The sequence below is a fragment of the Rhinatrema bivittatum genome, chromosome 2 (assembly GCF_901001135.1).
Source record: "Rhinatrema bivittatum chromosome 2, aRhiBiv1.1, whole genome shotgun sequence".
In the NCBI taxonomy this organism is placed as follows: domain Eukaryota; kingdom Metazoa; phylum Chordata; class Amphibia; order Gymnophiona; family Rhinatrematidae; genus Rhinatrema; species Rhinatrema bivittatum.
This window is the reverse complement of record NC_042616.1, coordinates 780,728,614-780,751,601: the sequence shown is the minus strand read 5'-3', so window position 1 is coordinate 780,751,601 and position 22,988 is coordinate 780,728,614.

Below are 22,988 nucleotides of genomic sequence, written 5' to 3'. Positions count from 1 at the left end.
ACCATTCACTAGCTGGGACATGGGGGAAGTCAGGAGTGAGGGTCAGGCAGCTCCCCCCTGTCTGTGAAGCCAGCCTCTCCCTAGTAATGCAGGGAGGGAGCTGTCTCAGACTTCACCATCCTCCCCCCCCCCCCCCTCACCCACACACCATTCACTAGCTGGGACATGGGGGAAGTCAGGAGTGAGGGTCAGGCAGCTCCCCCCCTGTCTGTGAAGCCAGCCTCTCACTAGTAATGCAGGGAGGGAGCTGTCTCAGACTTCACCATCCTCCCCCCCCCCCCTCACCCACACACCATTCACTAGCTGGGACATGGGGGAAGTCAGGAGTGAGGGTCAGGCAGCTCCCCCCTGTCTGTGAAGCCAGCCTCTCACTAGTAATGCAGGGAGGGAGCTGTCTCAGACTGGTATCAGGGTTAGGGCACTGTGTGCAGGAAGATCACAACACTCCTGGTATTAATAGGGATAGGGCACTGTAAGAGATGACTGTAGTAGATTGAATAAAGATCTGATGTTTCTGCTCTCCTCACACCAAACAAAAACAACACACAAGCAGAGAAGCCCTTCTTACAAAGCTGAGCTAGTGAGTTAAGTAGGAGGAAAAGTAAACATACTGGTGCCAGTGTGGCTACTTAAAAAATACACTTACCAACAATCAATTACATATATTTGAACTGTGTACAGTTCCAGCCAGGACCACCTTTCTAAAATGCACAGTGATTGGCAAATTCAACATGCACTAGCATTTCAGGTGCCTGCTAACAAAAATAATAAACAAACAAGTTCTAGTCAGGTGAGTGCTGATCATTACATTACTTTTTTTGTCAAGCTTCCAACTGTTTCCATTTCACATCCCCCCAACCATATTGGTAACATCAATAGATAAGAGCACAGCCAGCCAATAGGAATACATACATACATATTCATTCCTAAGTGACCTTTACTGACCTGGGAAGTGTGAACACTTTGTTTCATTTTCTGTTGGTGTTCGTTAGTTTCCAGTTCCATTTCCCATCCCCCCAACCATCACCTCAGTGGTAACCTTGGTAACATCAATAGATAAGAGGGCAGCCAGCCAATAGGAACACATATTCATTCCTAACTGACCTTCAGTGACCTGGAAAGTGTTTATTTGTATCATTTTCAGTTAGTGCGCACTAAATCGAGTTAGTGCGCACTAACACGATTTAACAATTTTTAACGATAAATCGTTAGAATTTCTATTGTATCGTGTTCTATAACGATTTAAGACGATATAAACATTATCGGACGATAATTTTAATCGTTGAAAAACGATTCACATCCCTATAGTATACCTGACTCAGTATGTCAGGATGTCACATTTTAAGAACCAAAGATTCTCTTGCTTTAAAAAAGTCATATATAATATTTCTTATTAACCTAGAACAGTAACTCCTACTAAATCTAGGAACGCAATGAAAAATGTATTCCTAACCTCCAGTGCTTCTGTATCCCTTTATTGTTCTCTAACATAGGGAGGCAAGACATGCGTTTCGCTTTTCGTATTCTCCCTCTCTCAATAAAACACCAGAACATTTATGGCTTTACAAAAGGCCACAGTTTATTCTATTATAGAACCCAAGCCCGGGAAACTTTAGTTTACTACTGTAAACATTAAACTGTAACATTACCCCCATCCCCTGCATCCAACGCCTCTACCACCATGCCCCAGTGGTAAGGCTAAGCGATCCCTCCCCCTTATCTCTTACCCCACCTTGACCGAGCGAGGGTAATCAACAGCCTTGAGCATCAGTCCCCTGCTCATTGGCCATCCCGTGTAGCAGTCCCCCCTCAACTACACGAGATTCCCGCCCCCCCCCCCCCCACCCCAATGCCCCTTTAACAATGCAGTACTGACAAGTAACAACTTGGGCTTGGGTTTCCACCTCCTACTGCGACAATGATTAAACAACAATAAACCGAATAGCCCTTGCCCATCTCCTGTACCACAACTGGGAGGGAAAGGCAGTGCATGCTGTCTGCTCCGCTGCTGCCCAGGTCCGTCTGGCAGGGAACTGAACAACGCCTCCCCTGCCGTGTTGCAACAGCCAATGACAATGCAGCGATTCAAATCGCTGCCGTCCCTGGATGTTGACTGTTCTCCTCTGCACCTCCCCCCCCCCCCCCCAGTGACTTAACCCCTTGCTTACCTCGCTTTGCGTGCTTCACCCTCGTTAATATCGGCATTAACTTCTTTGCTCTTTATTTGCTTGTGCAAGTCTACTGTGTACCTTTATTGTTCTTTCAATATTCTTCATTTGATCTCTTTCTTCTTCTCCTTTCCTGGTACCTGTGATTGGGCTAAGAACTCTTTTTTTCATTGGTCTACTTTGCGGCATTTTCAAATTCTTATTTGTTGCTCTTGATGCAAAAACACTGGAAGGAAACGTATCCCGGACCCCAAGTAATGCCAGTTTCATGAGATTTTAAATATTTAAATGGAGATAGAACATGAGGGATAACATAGAATCCAACAGGATAAAGATCCTGCAGGAGACTAAATGCATAGTAGAATCTTTATGGGAAGAGGTTCTATATGTGATGGGGAAGATCATAGACCTGGTCAAAATAATCAGAAGAATGATAAAATTTGGCAAGCTGACAAATTTGGCAGCTCAGTAATAATGGGAGATTTCAAATACCCCAATATTGAGTGAATAAATGTTACATAAGGTCATGCTAGGGAGGTGAAGTTTCTAGAGGAACTAAATGAATGCTTCATGGAGAAGCTGGTGCAGGAACCAATGAGAGGGAGAGTGATTTTAGATCTAATTCTTAGTGGAACACAAGATTTGATGCAAGACATAACAGTAGTGGGACTGCTTGGCAACAGTGATCATAAAGCAATCAAAGTCGAGTTAACGGGGAACAGGACTCAGACAACAACCAACAAGGACCCTGACTTTGATGGTCTGGGAAACTGATAAGCATGGAGGTGACTTGTATGGCACGGCAGAAACTACCATAAGCTTGCTGGGCAGACTGGATGGACTGTTGGTTCTTTTCTGCTATCATTTCTATGTTTCTATGAGGGAGGACATTAAGTAAGTCCTGTGCTCTAGCATTTTTCAAAAGGGAGACTTTAATAAAATAAGGAAAATAGTTAGAAAAAAGTAAAAGGTGCAGGTACAAAAGTAAAGAGTTTACATCAGGCATGGACTGTTTAAACATACCATCTTGGAAGTCCAGACCAGATGTATTACAAGTATAAGAAAAGGTGGAAGGAAGGCCAAATGATTGCCAGCATGGTTTAAAGGTGATGTGAAAGAGGCTATTTTAGCCAAAAGAACTTCTTTCAAAGATTAGAAAAAGGATCCAGCTAAAGAAAATTGGAAAATGCATTTGACATAGTCCACCATTAAAGACTCCTGAGAAATATAAAATTCATGGGATGAGAGGCAATGTCCCATTGTGGATTGGTTAAAAGATAGGAAACAGAGTAGGATTATATGGTCAGATTTCTCAGTAGAGAAATATAAACAGTGAAGTGCCCCAGGGATCTGTACTTGGACCTGTACTTTTTAATATATATATTTAAAAAGTGATCTGGAAAAGGGGTGCTGAGAGAAGTGATCAAATTTGCTCAAAATTATTCTGAACAATGAAATCACAAGCAGATTGGAAGGAATTACAGGAAGACCTTGCGAGACTAGGAGATTGGGCATCCAAATGGCAGATGTTGCAGGAGCGCTGGGGAGCGATCCTGCTTCCGGGAGGTGAAGTGACCCTGGGCCTTCGTAAACTGTTGCAATGCAATGGGAGGGAGTGCTAGGAGGCACTTCCCATTGTGGAACAAGTGGTGTGTGCCCTTGTGGTGAGAAGGAGCCTCATCTGGGAGAGACTGGAACTGATGATGTACCCAAGCCCCCGCCAACCTGCACAGCCTTGGTGAGGCCAACCATGCAAGGTTGGTCTCTGAGTAGTCCTCCCACCACTCCAAACCCTTTCGGATCTGCCGCTGGGTAACGGCAGAGACGACAGGCCTGACATGAGGCAAGGGCAGATGAAGAAACTGGAACATGGTGATGAAGCTTCTAATGAGGATGCAGACGGACTCAGATGAAGATAAAGATGGACTCAGATGATGATCAGATGGACTCAGATGAAATGAGGAAGAGACAAGCTAAAATCAAGATAAAACTCAGGGTGGCAAGGACTTCGGATAACACGCTAACACCCTCAGCTGGAAGGGATGCTGCAGTGGCCAGACCGGCCCTCAGGCTATCCACTGGAGCACCGTCCACCGGAGGCTAGGCATAGCCAGAGTCCAAGACTTCGGAGGAATGTTTAAAAGACGGGCCTCCAAGGTGAAGTTCCAAGACATCATGACAGACTCCCCAGATACTCAGTGAAGGGCAGCTGGGATGAGCAAGCAAGACATCTTGAAGGCTCCAGTCCCTGGAAGTGACAGGAAGGAACATGATGATCTTTGGCTCTGCTAGATGGAAGAAGACCCACCAGCACCCTACACACCCCAGCGGGGGTGGTCACAAACCACTGGGCTGCAGCGCGTCCTACTCAATCCAGCCAGGCTGGTCACGGACCACGCTGGGAAGGATCAAGGCGAAGCCTTGGAAGACATCTGGACAGGACGAACATCAGGACATGAAGACTGGACCATGAGACATCAGGACTGGAACAATGGAAACATCAGGACAGACAAGTCATCAGGAGAGACCAGGAACAGATGACAACGACAACGAGGGATCCCACGAAGAACATAAAGAAGCCAAGCAGGAGCGAAGAATGCAGAGAAGCCCTGCTGCAGATGCTGAAGCACAGGAGCAGGAGAAGGGCCACAGGACATGCCCCGATGTGGGAGGCGGCTTCCCTGCCGCACAGGGTGGACAGAGGGTGGCTCCATGCCGCAGACAAGGATGAGGACTGCGGCCTTCAGGCTGCGGGATGGCTGCAACGAGGGTGGCTCCATGCCACAATCAGCGGCAAGATGGCAGTGGCCTCCGGGCCGCAAAAGAAGACAGGCTGCGGCTTCCTGCTGCAGCAGAGCCTGAGTTGAAGGCCCCTTCCCATGGAGGGGTCAAAAAGTGTCAGCAGCCATCGGGCTGAATGGAGGAACACTCGGGCAGCTCCCTCCGCGAACGAGAACCCCGGCACGGCTCCTACCATGCCGGCATGATGGTGGCAAGATGGCAGCCTCCGGGCTGCGGAAGTAAGCACCTTCTCGCAGCTAGGCCCACGAGCAGGAGTACAACAGCAGATGAAATTTAATGTGGACAAATGCAAATGATACACATAGGGGCGGATTTTAAAACCCCTGCGCGCCAGCGCGCCTATTTTGCATAGGCCGCCAGTGCGCACAGAGCCCCGGGACGCGCGTAAGCCCTGGGGCTTCCTGTCGGGGGCGTGGTGGGGGCGTGGTGGGATGACACGGCGTTTAGGGGGCGGGGCGCGGCGTTTCCGGGGCGGTGACTTGGGCTTGGTTTCGGCCCAGTGGCATTCCGGGGGCGTGGCCGTGGCCTCCGGAACAGCCCCCGGGACCGGACCACGGAGCGGGGCAGCCGGCCGACACGCGCAAAGTTACGCCTGCTGAAAGCAGGCGTAACTTTGCCGACAAAGGTAAGGGGGGGGGGGGTTTAGATAGGGCCGGGGGGTGGGTTAGGTAGGGGAAGGGAGGGGAAGGTGTGGGGAGGGCGAAGGAAAGTTCCCTCCGAGGCCACTCCGAAATCGGAGCGGCCTCGGAGGGAACAGGCAGCGCGCGCTGGGCTTGGCGCGCGCAGGTTGCACAAATGTGCACCCCCTTGCACGCGCCGACCCCGGATTTTATAAGATACGTGCGGCTACACGCGTATCTTATAAAATCCAGCGTACTTTTGTTCGTGCCTGCTGCGCGAACAAAAGTATGCGCTCGCGCATACATTTAAAATCTGCCCCATAGAGAAAAGTAACCCACTCTGTAGTTGCACAATGTTAGATTCCATATTAGGAGTTAACACCCAGGAAAAAGGATCTGAGCATCATCGCGGACAATACTTTGAAATCCTCAACTCTTTGTGCAGTGGCAATCAAAAAAGCAAGCAGAATGTTAGACCGTATTAGGAAAAAAATTGGAGACTAAAATGGAGATTATCATTATACCTCTGTATTGCACCATGCTGAGACCACACCTAGTGTTCTGTGTGCATTTCTAGTTGCCACATCTCAGAAAAGATATAGCTGAACTGGAAAAGGTTTAGAGAAATGCAACCAAAATAATAAAGGGGTGGAACACTGTCCCTATGAGAAAATGCTAAAGAGGTTAGGGTGGTTCAGCTTGGAGAAAAGATAGCTGAGGGGGGATATGATAGAGGTCTATACATTTATGAATGGAATAGAATGGATAAATGTAAATCAGTTATTTATTCTTTGAAAATATACAAAATCTAGAGACACTCCATGAAGTTAGTAAAAAGCACATTTAAAATAAATCATAGAAAATTCATTTTCATTGAATGCACAATTAAGCTATCAAATTCATTGCCTATGGGTTTAAAAAAAGAAGATAGCACAAGTACATGGAGAAGTCCATAAACTCTTATTCACCAGATAGACTTTGGAAAAGCCACTAATTATTCCTGTGCGTTAGCAGCATGGGATCTTCCTCCTATTTGGGATCCTGCCAGGTACTTGTGAGCGGGATTGGCCACTGTTGGAAACAGAAGTCTGGGGTTGATGGACCCTTGGTCTGTCCCAGTTTTCCAATTCTTACTGTATGTTTAAAACAGGTGCAAAGCATACATCATAAAATACACATGAGGAATTGGAAAATGAAATCCTCTTGTGTACTTTGCTTTCTCCACCCTAACCAATCTCCTTTTTTCTATGGCAAGAAGTATGCACATTGTTTCACAGCATGCATATCCTATGCCACTGAGGTGAGGACAATTTTCAGCCTGAGGAATTAACCCAGGTAACTTCTCAGTTAGCCAGGCAAATCCCTTTGAAAATTGTGTTCCCTGTGCATAGATAACTTCTATAGGACCTTAAGGACATTTAACCCAAGTGGTTCATGCCATAAATATTGTTTGTTTCCCTGCACAGTCAAGAAGCAAATTTAGAAACATGGAACATGATAATAAATAATATCCACAAGGTCCATTTGTTCTGCCCGTTTTCTGTTCTGGTTTCAGTATTGCTTTCCCTACTTGATTTCTGGCTTTTTCTTCACTTCCTCGCGGTTAAAGTTCCTCTGCATGTATCCCATGCTTTCTTGAATACCAATAAGCCCTTGTTTTACTCCTGAGTCTATCAGCCTCATACAATGATTCTTTGTTCAAGAATGCCCTTTCTACTGAATCTGAAGAGAGATACATCTGAGCTCACCCAGAACGACCAGAACAGGGCTTCCCAAACTCGATCATCAAGAAGGACAACCCAGTTGTGTTTTCAGGATTTCTGCAATGAATATGCAACAGATCTATCTGCAAGTACTGCCTCCATTGTATGCAAATAGATCCCTGTGCAATTCTAGAAATCCCGAAAATACAACTGGATTACAGCTCTCGAGTATCGAGTTTGGAGACTACTGAACCAGAAATTTCAACACGTGTATCTTTTACAAGGTAAATAGAGTTTTAAGAAACCTTCTCCATAGCACCTAGGTTTTTCAATGATGAATGCAGACTTACTTCTGTCCACTATCAATGGAAAAATAAAATCAGTAGAAACATATCAAAAAGCCTATGTGACTACATGCTTACAATCAGTGGGATAAGCACAGTATGAAATGTTAATTCCATTATTTTAAAAATATTTTAAGACTTTTAGTCCAATAATTTCTTTCATATAAAATACATCCTGCTCCTTTTAACTTTGCTGTGAAGCACACTATACATAAAGCACAGCAATTAATCCATCACTAAGCTGAGACACAGTTTTTGGTGCTTGACCAAGTTTTTATTTTTCTAAGTCAGGGATGATGAACTCCAGTCTTTGAGTGCCACAAATGGGTCTGGATTTAATGAAATTTAATGTGGACAAATGCAAATGATACACATAGGGAAAAGTAACCCACCCTGTAGTTGCACAATGTTAGATTCCATATTAGGAGTTACCACCCAGGAATAACCATATTTGCATATATTTGATCCAAGACCCAGATTCAGTTTCATATCTTGACTATCCTGAAAAGTCGACCTGTTTGTGGCCCTCAGGAATCCAAGCTTGCTGTTACTGGTCTAAGAGCATCAGGGTCATGGCATTATCAATCTGCCTAATTTGTTCCTAACAATCAGGTTTAATTTACACACCTAGTTTATTATTTTACATTGTTACCGTACTATGATGGCACACGAGTAATTTGTAATCTATACCACCCATATTTCTCTTTATCGTGCCCTTCTGTAAACCGTTGTGATGGTATTTAACTTAACGGCGGTATAGAAAAATTTTTAAATAAATAAAAATAAATTATCATAAGATGAACTCTTTGGAGGGTTTTATTTGAATGAAAGAAGCAGTGGTGATATAAGAACAGGTGATATTTTAAGGGCAATGAAATAAAACATTCTATTGAACCCATCTTGAAATCCTAGAACTTTGTCATAACCAGAACTACAAAATCTCTACAACTGCAGAAGAAAAATGATTATATAGCCTCTAACTAGGAGCTAGATACATAACCTTGAAATTCAGCAAGAAAATAAAAACCAGGTCCTCCTAAAACCACCTCAAAGATGCATCTAAATGAGAATACAGAAGCCTAATAAAACCCCATATGTTCAGGGTTTGGGGGTATAGCATATATGGCAGACAACACAAGGCTGAAAGCATAGGCACTGCACTGATTGTTATTCCAGAGTGTCCCCACAGTAAATCATGGAGAGATATACAAATCATATTTAGTTCACTGTTGTTGTTTTGTTTATTGAGCTAAGGAATAAACACCATAAAATTGAGAAATCGAGTAAAGAATTTATGAATAATTAACCAAATGTGTTTAATATGTAGAAGATTGAGCATAGTGGGGGATGAGTCATTTTAACCAAACTGAACTATTAACTGTGAAAGGTCTGGATGCTGTTATATGATCCAAATACATTTTAATTGGATGCAATTTGTAAAACAATTATTTAATTACACAGGAATAAAAACTCAAGAGATTTTTAAGATAAAGTAATATTGCAGAAGTATTTTAGGGCACAGAGGAAAATAAGACAAATGGAATTAAATGGAAATAAATCATTATTAAGGTGGACTTGAGGAAATCCACTGCTTGTCCCTGGATTAAGCCAGCATGGAATCTATTGAACTTGGGAATCCTACCAGGTATTTGTGACCTGGATTGGCCACTGTTGGAAACAGGATGGTGGGCTTCATGGACCCAGCATGGCAAGACTTATGTTTTTATGTACTTACTGCTCACAGTGCTCAGTTGGGCTCAAGTAGGGATGTGAATCGTTTTAGGACGATTAAAATTATCGTCCGATAATTTTAATATCGTCTTAAACCGTTATGGAACACAATACAATAGAGATTCTAACGATTTATCGTTATAAATCGTTAGAATCGTGAGCCGGCACACTAAAACCCCCTAAAACCCACCCCCGACCCTTTAAATTAAATCCCCCACCCTCCCGACCACCCCCCAAATGAGTTAAATAACCTGCGGGTCCAGCGGCGGTCCGGAACGGCAGCGGTCCGGAACGGGCTCCTGCTCCTGAATCTTGTTGTCTTCAGCCGGCGCCATTTTCCAAAATGGCGCCGAAAAATGGCGGCGGCCATAGACGAACACGATTGGACGGCAGGAGGTCCTTCCGGACCCCCGCTGGACTTTTGGCAAGTCTCGTGGGGGTCAGGAGGCCCCCCACAAGCTGGCCAAAAGTTCCTGGAGGTCCAGCGGGGGTCAGGGAGCGATTTCCCGCCGCGAATCGTTTTCGTACGGAAAATGGCGCCGGCAGGAGATCGACTGCAGGAGGTCGTTCAGCGAGGCGCCGGAACCCTCGCTGAACGACCTCCTGCAGTCGATCTCCTGCCGGCGCCATTTTCCGTACGAAAACGATTCGCGGCGGGAAATCGCTCCCTGACCCCCGCTGGACCTCCAGGAACTTTTGGCCAGCTTGTGGGGGGCCTCCTGACCCCCACGAGACTTGCCAAAAGTCCAGCGGGGGTCCGGAAGGACCTCCTGCTGTCCAATCGTGTTCGTCTATGGCCGCCGCCATTTTTCGGCGCCATTTTGGAAAATGGCGCCGGCTGAAGACAACAAGATTCAGGAGCAGGAGCCCGTTCCGGACCGCTGCCGTTCCAGACCGCCGCTGGACCCGCAGGTTATTTAACTCATTTGGGGGGGGTTCGGGAGGGTGGGGGATTTAATTTAAAGGGTCGGGGGTGGGTTTTAGGGGGTTTTAATGTGCCGGTTTTGCGATTTTTAGATTTTTAGATTTTTCACGATTTTTCACGATATTTTACCCCCCCAAACGGCAACAATACGATTCCCTCCCCCTCCCAGCCGAAATCGATCGTTAGGACGATCGAGGACACGATTCACATCCCTAGGCTCAAGCATATATTTTTTTTAGAAGAATTGTGCTCTTGCCATTAACTGCTATTTAAAGCCAAGAACTAGTGAAACGTTTTGTTTAATAAAGGGACTGAATTCTGTACCAGGCACAGAACAAGAAAAGAGTCACAGTTTTCAATAGGGCTTGCTAACAGTAATGTTGAATACAGGACTCGACTATGATAGACCTTTGTTATAAAACATTTGAGGAGGCTAAGTCTTCCCAAAGCCAGGATCTTTGGGTCCTAAAAATCACCAGTCTTCCCAGCGTAGCTCCCACTTTTCTCATTATAAGTAGAGAACAGGGCAGACACTAGAATGGAGAATGGAGAATGAGACTGGAGTTGGGCGGAATCTCTCAGCTTGCAGATACTGCTGACAATTTTCCACCTCTGGCTGCTTCTGCTGGCCAAAGTTAAAACATTGACTGTGCATTGTAATGTTTGCCCAGTCAGGGGGCATTCAGCGACCGGCCACACTCATCTCAGGAAACTGCCAGTTGGTCCCAAGATGGGAATCTCCCCAGTGTCACAGAGATACCATGAGTCTTGCCCCCACTGCTGCTGCCACCTGGAGATGACGTCCACCTCCCTTCATGGCATGGATGCTGCCGGCACTAGGGATGTGCAGAGCAAAATTTTATGTTCATATTTTTTATGTCCGAAAGGGGGTCCCACTTGCGGCCAATATGGACATAAAAAAAATCCAATGAGTTGGGTATATGTACATATGTGCAAAAAAAAAAATTAAACCCCCTCACCCTCCTTAATCCCCCCCCCAGACTTACCACAACTCCCTGGTGATCGAGCGAGGAGTGAGGACGTCATTTCTGCAATCCTTGGCGAGAAGCATGTGACGTCGGTGGCACGTCGAGTGACGCGGCGTCACGTGATTCCCGGCTCGTTCGCGCCGGACGGCTCGTTCGCCCAAAAAGAACTTTTGGCCAGCTTGGGGGGGCCTCCTGACCCCCCCCAAGCTGGCCAAAAGTTCTTTTTGGGCCGAACGAGCCGTCCGGCGCGAACGAGCCGGGAATCACGTGGCGCCGCGTCACTCAGACGCGACGTCACGTGATTCCTGGCAAGTTCGCGCCGGACGGCTCGTTCGGCCCAAAAAGAACTTTTGGCCAGCTTGGGGGGGCCTCCTGACCCCCTCAAGCTGGCCAAAAGTTCTTTTTGGGCCGAACGAGCCGTCCGGCGCGAACTTGCCGGGAATCACGTGACGCCGGCGTCACTCGACGTGCCGCCGACGTCACATGCTTCTCGCCAAGGATTGCAGAAATGGCGTCCTCACTCCTCGCTCCATCGCCAGGGAGTTGTGGTAAGTCGGGGGGGGGGGATTAAGGAGGGTGAGGGGGTTTATATTTTTATTTTGGCTCAACAATCGCGATTTCCCACATATCGAACATATCTATGTTCGATATGTGGGAAATCCGATCGTTTATGTCGAATCAATTTTTTAAGTAAAAAAAAAATATGAGTTGCGTTTTACTAATGCGGTCAATCCGAATGCACACCCCTAGCCGGCACTTCCTCGACCATCCCGCTGTGCTGCTCCTTAGGCGCACATGCATGCGCACTGCAGACCCTTAAAGGCCCTGCAGCGAGAAACTTAACTGCGGTGCTTCCTGATGACATCATGCGGCTGGGTTCTTAAACTCACTGCAACTCCAGTAACGCACCTCAGGAACAGGTCGCCTGCTGGCAGTGCATGTTGCCTCCAATGCTTTCCTCATTGCCCTACTCGTTTCCTGCCTTTGTCTTCTCACCTGTTAACTTGCCTGTGGTCCTGCCTCCATTGCCCCGCTCTTGTGGTCCCACATTGTCTGTCCTGCCTATCCTTCATCCCCTCTGTCCTGTCTCCTTGTCTGTTTCAACCTGCCTTTGACCTTACTGTGTATAATAACCATTCTTTAGCCTACTGCCTGCCACCTGTCACCAGCCTTGGAACTTCACTACAGACACTGACTGTTCCCTTGTCTACTGCCTGCCTTGGACCTTTGCTATGGACACTGGCCACTCTCTTCCTTACCAGCTGCCACTGACCCTTGCTTTGGATCTGGACCATGCTTTGCTTGCTGCCTGCCCCAATCCTTGAACTGTACCTGAGGACTCTCTGATTGCTGCCTGCCCTGACCTCAAACCAGCCCAGGATTCTCTTCTTGGCTTAACCCTATGGGACTATCGCTTAAGTCCTGCTGGCCCCTGGACCCCAAAGACTCAGCCTGCCAGGAATGGTATAGGTGAAGCTCCAGACAAGACCCAGTCCAGGGCACGTCTACTAGCTGGTGGCATGGGACTAAGGGATTCACCCTCTAGGATGCACCAACCATGCCCCAGCACAAGAGTTCACTTCACTTATATGAATGTACAGTAAAATCTAAAAATGTACTATAAACTAAACTGCTGGCCATGGTTGACAGCCTCAAACCACCACTGGTGGTAAAACTTAAGAATTACTTATAATACAAATACAAATATCTTTCACATTTTAACAGCTGTTTTTACAGATATTTGATGACATTTTTCATATCGAAGTACAGATTCACTAGAACCACCACAGGCACACTATTATGCAATGAGAAGTGTAAAGGCTCACACAGTTGGTGTCCTTGACTATAGAAGGTTGCAGCTCTTTGATTTTTCATCATTTATGACTGTCAGTATTGTACATATACCCAATGTAATTCAAGTTTGGCTTAAATAAATAAATAAATAAATAAATAAATAAATAAATAAATGTTACTTTATTTATTAAAAATCCAGGGGAACAGTGCAGGAGAACTATATTAAAGATCCACACTTGAGTCAAAATAGATGTAATAATTCTTTAGTTGGTACGGCAACTCCACGACTCAGTATGGAAGTTTCTTATGATCTTGGCTGGCCGAGCAGATTGCTAGCAAGCCATCCTTTGCTTTACCTGGTCAAAGGATGGCTTGATAAAAAGCCCTTAACAGAAGTTCTCAAACACTCGCCAAACCCTAATATAGGCTAGGGAAGTGGAAAACTTTTGTGCCTTCAGTATCGTCACAATCACAGATGAAGAGTGACCTCTGTTGCGCAGGTGCACCCTCTTAAGGGCCAAGCCCCAAGAGAGAATGGAGACAGGTCATCCATTGGTACCCAACCTTGCCAGAGAAGGCCCCACTCCCTGGGCCTCAGTAAAGTTCCATCAAGGACTCTCACTAGATCAGCATACTAGGGCCTCCTCAAACAATTTGGAACTACTAGAAGGACCAGAGATGAGTGAGTCTCTATTTTTTATGCCATGACAGGAGGACAAACAGTGGGCTGAGCCATGGCCATGGGTACACAAGTATGTCTAAGCTACTGGACTTTCTCGGCCCTGCAACTGAAGAACATGTCTGCCTTTGCATTTGTAATCACCAAAGAGAGAGTGAACTAGTGTCCCAATAACAATATACATGAAAAAACAAGGACCAACAAAAAAATAAATATATGTGTGAGGCACCGGTCTAAAAGATATTATTCTTATGGTGTCAGCAAGCCACTCGGTGTATGGAGCATAATTGATAACACCACCTGGTCTTATCAGTTATGCACCTTTTTAAATATACTATATCCAAACCAAATCAAAACTGTAAATAAAATGTATCATAAATAATTGAAATAAATCAAAACATTTGACCATGTCACTATTACATCCACTCCTGGGGGACCCTCATAATCCATTATCCTTTGAAAGGCTTCCGGAAACGGAAACAGTGCCCCTATTCTGGCTCCAGCCTGTTTCTGCTGAGAAAATGAGCTTGGAGGTTCTCCTTCCCTGCTATATAGGATGGATGCTGAGAGAAAGATGCTCCTTCATTCACTCGAACTACCAGGCTGCTTCCCATGCTATCATAAGGCTACAAATACCTCCCTTTCCTGTTCCCATATGCCACTGCCATGACATTTTTAACCTGTTTATTGGTCAGGATTTCTCTTTTCTTGACCAGTACCTCCACTCCTCCAGCTGGCATCTATTGTGATTATGACACAACCAGGGGGGCTCCAGGGATATTCCCTTCTAATTCACACTGCTTTCAACTCTTGAGGGCATCTGAAGTCTGCACTGGTAGTCCTGGGAGGAGGGTAACAGCATGCAGAGGTCTCATGTGAGCCCTAACTCACGGGACCAAGCCCAACATTAATGCCATGAAGCCTAGAAGGTGCAGGTAGTCCCATGCCCTGGGTGCTTTCTGAGCCTGAAAAGGCCAGTATCCGGTATTTTAATTTGGGCATCCTGCCAGGGGGTCAGAGAAACTCATACCTTCTTTGTGTCAAAGTGGGCCTCTAAGAACTCCAGCATCTGGGATGACTCTAGCATGCTCTTCAAATGATTTATCATCCACTCTAATTGCTACAGAAGGTGGACCACTATACCTGAGCGTGGCAGCTCTCCTGGGCTGGTGTAAATATGGGTGCACATTATGCCTCATTGTATAGGGCTGCTACTACCACCACCATGACCTTGATAAAAGTCCTGGGGGCTGTCACTAGACCAAAGGACAATGCCTGAAACAACAAATGTTCGCCCAATGTATGGAACCTTAGTGGGCTCTGGTGAAATACCTGAATGGGGATATGGAAGTATACTTCTGCTAAGTCTAGCGATGCTACGTACTCCCCTTTCCTCACTGATGCTATCACCAATTGCAGTGTTTCCATTCAGAAATGGAATATGTGCAGATATCTGTTGATCCCTTTTAAGTCCAACACTGGGCAGAATTATCAATATTTTTTGGATACCATAAACTATATAAAGTAAGCGGCATGTCCTTTCTCTTGTGAGGCACTGGGATAATTGTTTGAAGGAGCTGTAGCTTTGCTAATGTCCTCTTCACCGCCTTGCTTTTGAAAGGGAAGGCACAGGGAGGAGATTGCAAAGACCTCTAGTACCGGCTTTATACCACTTTGCATAGTTCTTCAGCAAGCTTCCTCTTACTGAGACCACCGGAGGGACTTGCTGAGGGTCATTATTCTGAGTGGATGCTACCTGCTGCAGCAGGGCTCTCTGTTTTCACTCTTCTTGCCCCCCTGAAAGAGTTGGCTCTTTCAGGGAGGGCAAGAAGGGAAGTGTGGCAAAGTGACCCTGTTTTCTTCCTTTTGTATGTGCAGGACCTTTTTGTATGTCCTGGTCCACATTAAATTCCACAGAGGGAGCAGAGCTCTATGGGCGGAACCCTGCTGGGCAGGAAGCATCCTGAGGGTAGGACCAGCTGGGGTAGGATAAGCGTGTAAGCCCTGCTAGGTACAGGAGGCTTCACGTCTTCAAAAGCAAGGAGTTCCTGACCTTCTCTGAATGTTGTAAAAGCAATGTCCTGAGGTAAGGCAGTCTATCATTTTGTGAAAGTACTGTGTATGAGAATAAAACTTGATAATTGCATTGAAAAGGCTGGAGGCAGTGCGGTTTTCTGCTCTAGCCTAGGTGATTTGCTAAGTCACCCTCACAGGAAGCATCTTTCAGGCTTGCATCTTCTACACCGGTCCCAGAAATGATGAGCTCTGAAGCTTTGCAAATCTGAGTATGTTTTATCTTTAGGCAGCCTCTAGGGTTTTGATTTGCCCCAGATCCTTCACCAGTTTCTCCAGATCTAATCCGAAAAGCAGGTTTCCCTTAAAATGTAACTTGCAGAGGCATGATTTTGATGTTGAATCTGTCACCCAGTTGCACAGCTATATGAATCTTCTGGCAGCCACTCCTGAGGCCAGTGCCCTAGAAGACATCAGCCAAGAACGCTATCACTGATTTCAAACAGGATTTTTCTGGGCTGTCTGGGATCTGCTAGATTCATCGCAGGGCAGCCCAAGCAACATACCCTCTATAAATAGAGGCCTGTAGAGTCACTAAATTCATTACAAAGGCCTGCTTAAGGATTGCCTCTGTTTTCATGTTTTGAGGGTCCTTCATTGCTGATCCCCCTTCTATGGGATTTGTTGTTTTAAGTGTAACTGCTGAAACTAGGGCATCAATCTGCAGACTTCTAAGAAGGTTAGGCAGGTGATAGATTTTACTTAATACCCTACCTCTTTCAGCTCCCCTTGGGGGTATTCCAATCCATAAGAAACATGTGCTTTAGGGTGCTGTGCAAAAGAAAGGCCTTTGGAGGCCTTGGAAAATGAGGTTCCATTCAACTGGGTCTTTTTGGATGGAATTTGACATCCCTAAGGCTGACATCACACTGGAAACGAAATTTGCCATCTCCTCTTTCCAAAACAAATCAATAATGGTGGAGTCATCTTCTTCTGAAGAGACCTCCCCCCCCCCCCTTTCTCAGGGGATCCCTGGGGTGACTCTTCTCCAGATCAGGATACTTCCTTGAAGTCCTGATCTGTGAAGTCAGAACTGTGAAGGACTTCAAAGGGGTGTGGGATAAACACTGTGGATCCATAAAGTCTAGAGGACGTGAATGAAGAGCGGGTGGCTCGCGGGAATGACGGCTACTACCTGGAGATAATACCCTTATTCAATAAACATACACACGATTAATGCAACTCCAACATTGCTCCAAGCTTCAACGGCAAGAGGAAATGTGGAAAAAGATTTGAATTCACAAAAAGCGGGGAGTAGCTTGCTTGTTACGGCGGTTACTACCCCAAACCAAATAAGCCTGATACTTCACTTTCAATGCATAACCAGCATAGCTCTCTGCTTCAACGGCAGGGGAGGAAGTCTGATACTACGTGGATATCTAGCATAGCTCTCTGCTTCAACGGCAGGGGAGGAAGTCTGATACTACGTGCATATCCAGCATAGCTCTCTGCTTCTATGGCAGGGGAGGAAGTCTGATACTACGTGCATATCCAGCATAGTTCTCTTCTTCAACGGCAGGGGAGACAGTCTGATACTACGTGCATATCCAGCATAGCTCTCTGTTTCAACGGCAGGGGAGACAGTCTGATACTTCGTGCAAATCCAGCATAGCTCTCTGCTTCAACGGCAGGGGGAATGAAGAAAAGTAGATCTAGATTCAGACAACAACCAACAGGGACTGAGTCGCATAGTCTGGGTAGACAAATGGGCAAGGGTGTAGCTTGCTTATTGCGGCGATTACTACCCCTAACTAATTAAGCTAGATATTACACTTAGATGCAGCTCCAACACTGCTCTTTGCATTAATGGTGGGGGTGGAAGGGAAATAGAACCAAAGGGTTACTAAGAGCCAAGAGTAACAGATAAGTATGAGAAAAAAAAAAGGAGTGCGAAGCTTGCTGGGCAGACTAGATGGGCCGTTTGGTCTTCTTCTGCCGTCATTTTCTATGTTTCTATGTTTCTATATAAACCAAGAAAGGAGGCTACGCTCCCTCGGATTCTTAGTAGCTGCTCCTACGGATTGGGGATTCCAATGTCCTAAGTTTAGAAGGTCTTTGCATCTTCATATACTCCTTGTGCATTGCCATGATTAAGTCTGGGGAAAATGTATGTGGCTTCCTGTCAAGGGTTTATATGGCCTCTCTTTTCCACTGATGGGAAACCTTGCATCAGGGCTACCTATATTCAGTTAAAACTTATGGGGGAGAGGGTTCAACTCCCCTAATGGTCCAGGGCTGCTTTCCACTAATGGCATCTGCACAGGTTCAATCAGAACTTCTGCTCTTGATTACTTTTCTCTTAGCTGCTGGGCTGCATTAACCACATCCACCTGAAGCTCTCTGCTGGGATCTCGCTCACACATGGGCAGAACGAGCTGGCTACTTCTGAGAGCTGCTTGGCTCCACATGCTGGACACTTCTGTGCATGGCTATGGGCTGACCAAATATGGCCTCGGGTCTCCCTGTTCAGGCTGCAATGCAGCAAAATTGAAACTGCTTTTCCTCTTTGCTTCTGGCTTGCTGCAACAAAGCCCTGCTGCTGATTTCCCTCCCCAAAAAACAGCCCTGTTCACCATTTCCAGAGCTGCTGCAGCCAGCTGTTCCTATAGATCCAGCTTCCTCCCTTACTATTATTTCCTCTTGTTTAGGGTATTTTTTTTATTTTTTGTGTATCTCCAAGTGGGGAGGAAGGATAAGAAAGAAAGAGGAGTCTTGCTGGGCTCCTAATTAATTTTATGGGTTCTGTTCCTTGGTTCCTTTGCAGTTCAGAAACTATTCCTTAAGGATTCTTCAGACTCCTCAGGGTACAGGGATATTCTAAAGGGACTCCCACTGGGAAAAGTAACCCCTAAGGGGTGTTATGCTAGGAGCAACAAGTGCTCCGCTAGGCCAGTTCTGAATCCATGCTTTGGGAGCTGACATCCTCATATGTCTGCAGTTGCCAGAGACAAAGACTACTAATTTGGGCCAGGACCACACCTCTCCTATAGCCTAGAGTGAGATCATAAAATAGGTATGCCCTCTGTCTCTCTCAGCTGTAGAGGAGGGACATCCAATACTGATGACTAGTCTAGCAGGAATAAAAGGAAGAAGGTGTTTGAAAGGTGGGTGGGAAGGGTGAAGAAAGAGAAAAGGTCCTTGCAGCCACACACACTTCCACTCCTCTGCTTCAGCCTCCCCAAATAAGTGGTTCACCAGTCACCCATACACAACTATATTGTAGAAAGCCATGAGATGTAATTAATCTGAGTTAGCATGGTTAAGGATTACTAATACAAGATGTAAAACTGTACTGTGGAAATGCAACTCTATATAATTTTTAGGGGTGTGCACACTCTTTTTGTTTCTTTCTCACTTTTTGTTGTTTTATTTACATTCGTTTCATGAATTTATATGTATAAATAAAGTTTTAGACAAAGTCATAATTTTGCATGCAAAGTTGCACTTTATGATGGTAATTTTATAACAGCCCACATAAATTTGCATGTTATTATACCTAAGTTACACTAATTTCCAGACTGAACCTACATGCGTTAAGTTCACTTTGTACATTATCCTACAAAAACTACCAGCGGTGGATTCACGATGTCGGACCAGCCCGGGTATTCACCGCCCAGGCCGGCCCAGGACACATCACGTGGTCTGCCGAGCGTGGCTCTGACACGGCCCTGCACGGCAGACCACGTGACTGGAGTGATTGGCCCACTGGGGGATGCCCGATCCCCCGATAGGCCAATCCGCCCCTGAAAACTAACCACACAAAGTTAAACCTGTTCCTTAGTGTGGGGAAAGGCTTTGGGGAAATTAAAATCCCACCCAAACTCTACACTGTGTGTTCAGCGCCTGCTTTCCTAACGCACCCCAGGCACCTCTCCTGGGGGGCAATGAAATATTTTAATTGGGGCTTGCGCTGTTGAGGAGGCACTAGGGGTGATTGTTTGCCCCTAGTATCTCCTTGACAGCGCAAGCCGGAGACAGGTCCATTGTTGGTGGCTGTCCACCAGTTAAGAAAACGGACACTGAATTTGTCAGCATCCCGTTTTCCTAACCAGTGCACATGCAGGGGTTAGGGAAATGGGCACTGATAAATTCAGCATCCATTCTCCCAACCTGACTATTGACACCAGAAGAAGTATATAAATCAATATTAAAGTGTCGGGTACTTAATATTAATTTATTTACTCCTTCATTTATTGCCGATTGGTTCCTTTACTGTCACATGTCAGTGAAAGGACCAATCACCTTTCAGAAGACCAATGGACAATAAGTGAAGGAGTGAATAAATTAATATTTAGTGCCCGACACTTTAATATTGATTTATATGCTCCTTCTGGTGCCCTTAGTCGGGTTCGGAGAATGGATGTTGAATTTATCAGTGTCCATTTTCCTAATCCATGCATGTGCCAGGGGTTCAGGAAACAGACGTTTGTCAACTGAGCATCCGCTTCCTTTTCTGCTTTTCTGTACTAGTTTTAGTAGCACTCAGCAATTAATGCCTGCTCTGGGCAGGCATTAATTTCTGATCGCTAAAATGTGCATCCTAGACGCACATTTTTTTATTGCATTGGGAGTGAATAGCTAATAGCCTCATGCACATGCATTTGCATGTGATGAGCACTATTAGTTTCTCTCTGCGTTGGACGTGCGTTGTAGAGGCGCTAATTCCCTTATTGCATAAATGCATAAGGGGATTAGTTAACGCCTATACAACCCACATCCAACTGTGGGTTATACAGTGCACTCGGCTAAGCGCGCTGTATTGCATCGGCCCCAATATACTTAAAAGTATTTGATTGCAGGGGTGTATGTGCTTATTGGCTGGATAATTTTCAAAAGGAATATTTTTGTGGGTAAAGCACTGTTTTTACCTGCAGAAGTCTCTTTGAAAATGATCCATTATGCACATATATACTGTTTTTCTGCTCGAATGAAAGTAATGCATACATAGCAAAGGAAATTACTGTACATCTAATAATTTTTGCATTTATAATTTTGTCACAGACAATTCTAACATGCCACTGTGATGCGGTGCCTGCCAAGTAAGCTAACCTTTTCAGTGAGCAATCAAGATAAATATACAGTCTGTCCTGGAGAATAGTTATTAGGGATGTAGAGGGAAAACATTTTGGATAGGTCTGTTATTTCGGATTGCTTGCAATTTTTTTTTATTTGTCTCATTCATTTCATTTCTCAAGTTCCTTCATTTCATTTATGTCATGTCATTCACTCATTTCCATTGGACTCTGACATTAGGGTTTTCTATCCAAGTTTAATCAAACTTGAAGGCAGGCACCTACAGCAGAGGAAACAGAATTTCAAGACACCAACAGTGACATGAACAGCCCAAGGCATCGTGAGATTGGCAAAGCAGAACAAACATGTAATGAACAGCCCAAGGCAGCAGGAGAGGGGCAAAGCATCACAAATAGTGGTAAAAATAGTCCATGGCATCGTGAGAGGGGGAAAAGTGGTACCAATAGTGGCATGAACAGCCCAAGGAACCATAAGGGGGCAAAACAATAGAGATAGTAGCATGAATAACCCAAGGCACTAAAAGAGGGAAAGAGAGCACCAAAAACAGTGACATGAAGACTTCAAGACAGCAAAAAAGGGACAAAAAGACACAAACATGCAAGGCAATAATCGAGAGGCAAAGGGCATCAAGAACAGTGGCATGAAGATCCCAAAGGCCCTAGAAGAGTGGCAAAGCACACAAACAGAGGCATGAACACTCCAAGGCATCAAGAGGAATGACATCAACACCTCAAGCCACTGAATCAAGAAAGAGGCAGGCTAAGGCTGAGTGGGAGAGAGCAGCAGAACCAAGGATCCAAAATGCTAAAACATTCAAAGAAAGGCAGGAGAGGAGATGGTTTTTCTTTTTATTAAAGTGTTATGTTTGTTTGTTTGTTTGTTTTGGGGGAGGAGCTCAAAAATCTCAGTATAACCAGAAGAGAGGCATGGAGTGATGGGCAAGTAAACCTCAGACTGTTCATCAACAACTGCTTTTAGCATGTTGAACCAAAGGCGAATAAAACCATCATAGGTAAAAAAAAAGAAAAAGAAAAATCTTCTGGAGTCTACACATGTAAGTCCATAACCGATAACATAATATTGTACAAATGTCCTTATAGACTACCTCATGTCATAGAATATTAATCTCAAATATAAGCAAAAAAGACTCGAAAGGGACTAACTTCTTTCACTGCTTGAATCGCAGCAATTCTTCTGATGCAGTCGCAGTCATCAGCTGCCAACTTGATCTACGTTTCACAAAATGCTGCTTCAGAGTGAAAAGTCAGCAAAGAATGTTAATGTACATGGTCTGTATTAGCAGGCACAGCCAAATATTAGAGCAATAAAGAAAGGCTGTCATAATTTAGTGGTCTCATTCTGATCAACATTATTTAACTAAACTTATTAGCCAGGAAGCACTATAAGTTAGTAAGAACAGGGTCAAAACTTTTTTTATGGGCCAATATTCCTTTTTATTGTAGGAGCTAATAATCAATTTTAAATGGTGGTTTTAGACATTTGTTTTCTTTCTCTGAATTTTTCTGTCTATAAACAGAAACCATGGCTTCCTGTGCAGCTAGAAGTAGAATGATAGGCAGATGGTAGGTGAGATAGCAATCTAAACACACAATATGGTGTACCAAGACTATTTGGAAGGCGCACTTAAAAGAACACTTTTTTATGACTTTGTTACTTCAGATGTGCTATCATCCTGGCCAGATCTTCTGATACAGTATAAACACCTGGTGCGTGCTGAATTACACAGCATGACAATGTTACAGTATGTGAAACTGCATATGATTCCAAGGAGTTTTACAGTTAATAAGGAGCCAACAATTTTTACAGACAATGAGGGGTTCATGAACAAGTGGATTTTCATCATTAATAAGTGTGCATAGAGTTTGATGCTCCTGATCATAGAACAACAAAATAAAACATCAGAGGACCTCAAACAAGTGGTTCAAGCATCAAAATTGGCACATCAAAGCTTATTCTCAGTTGAAGAGTTTGACGAGTCACTCACCGCACACTCATCAATCAATCAATTCAGATCTTCTCTTTGGGCAGAAAAATATGCACCTTTTGCAGAGACAAATAAGATTATAATTCTGGAGTCATTTATTCTTGGCAACAACTGAAATGCT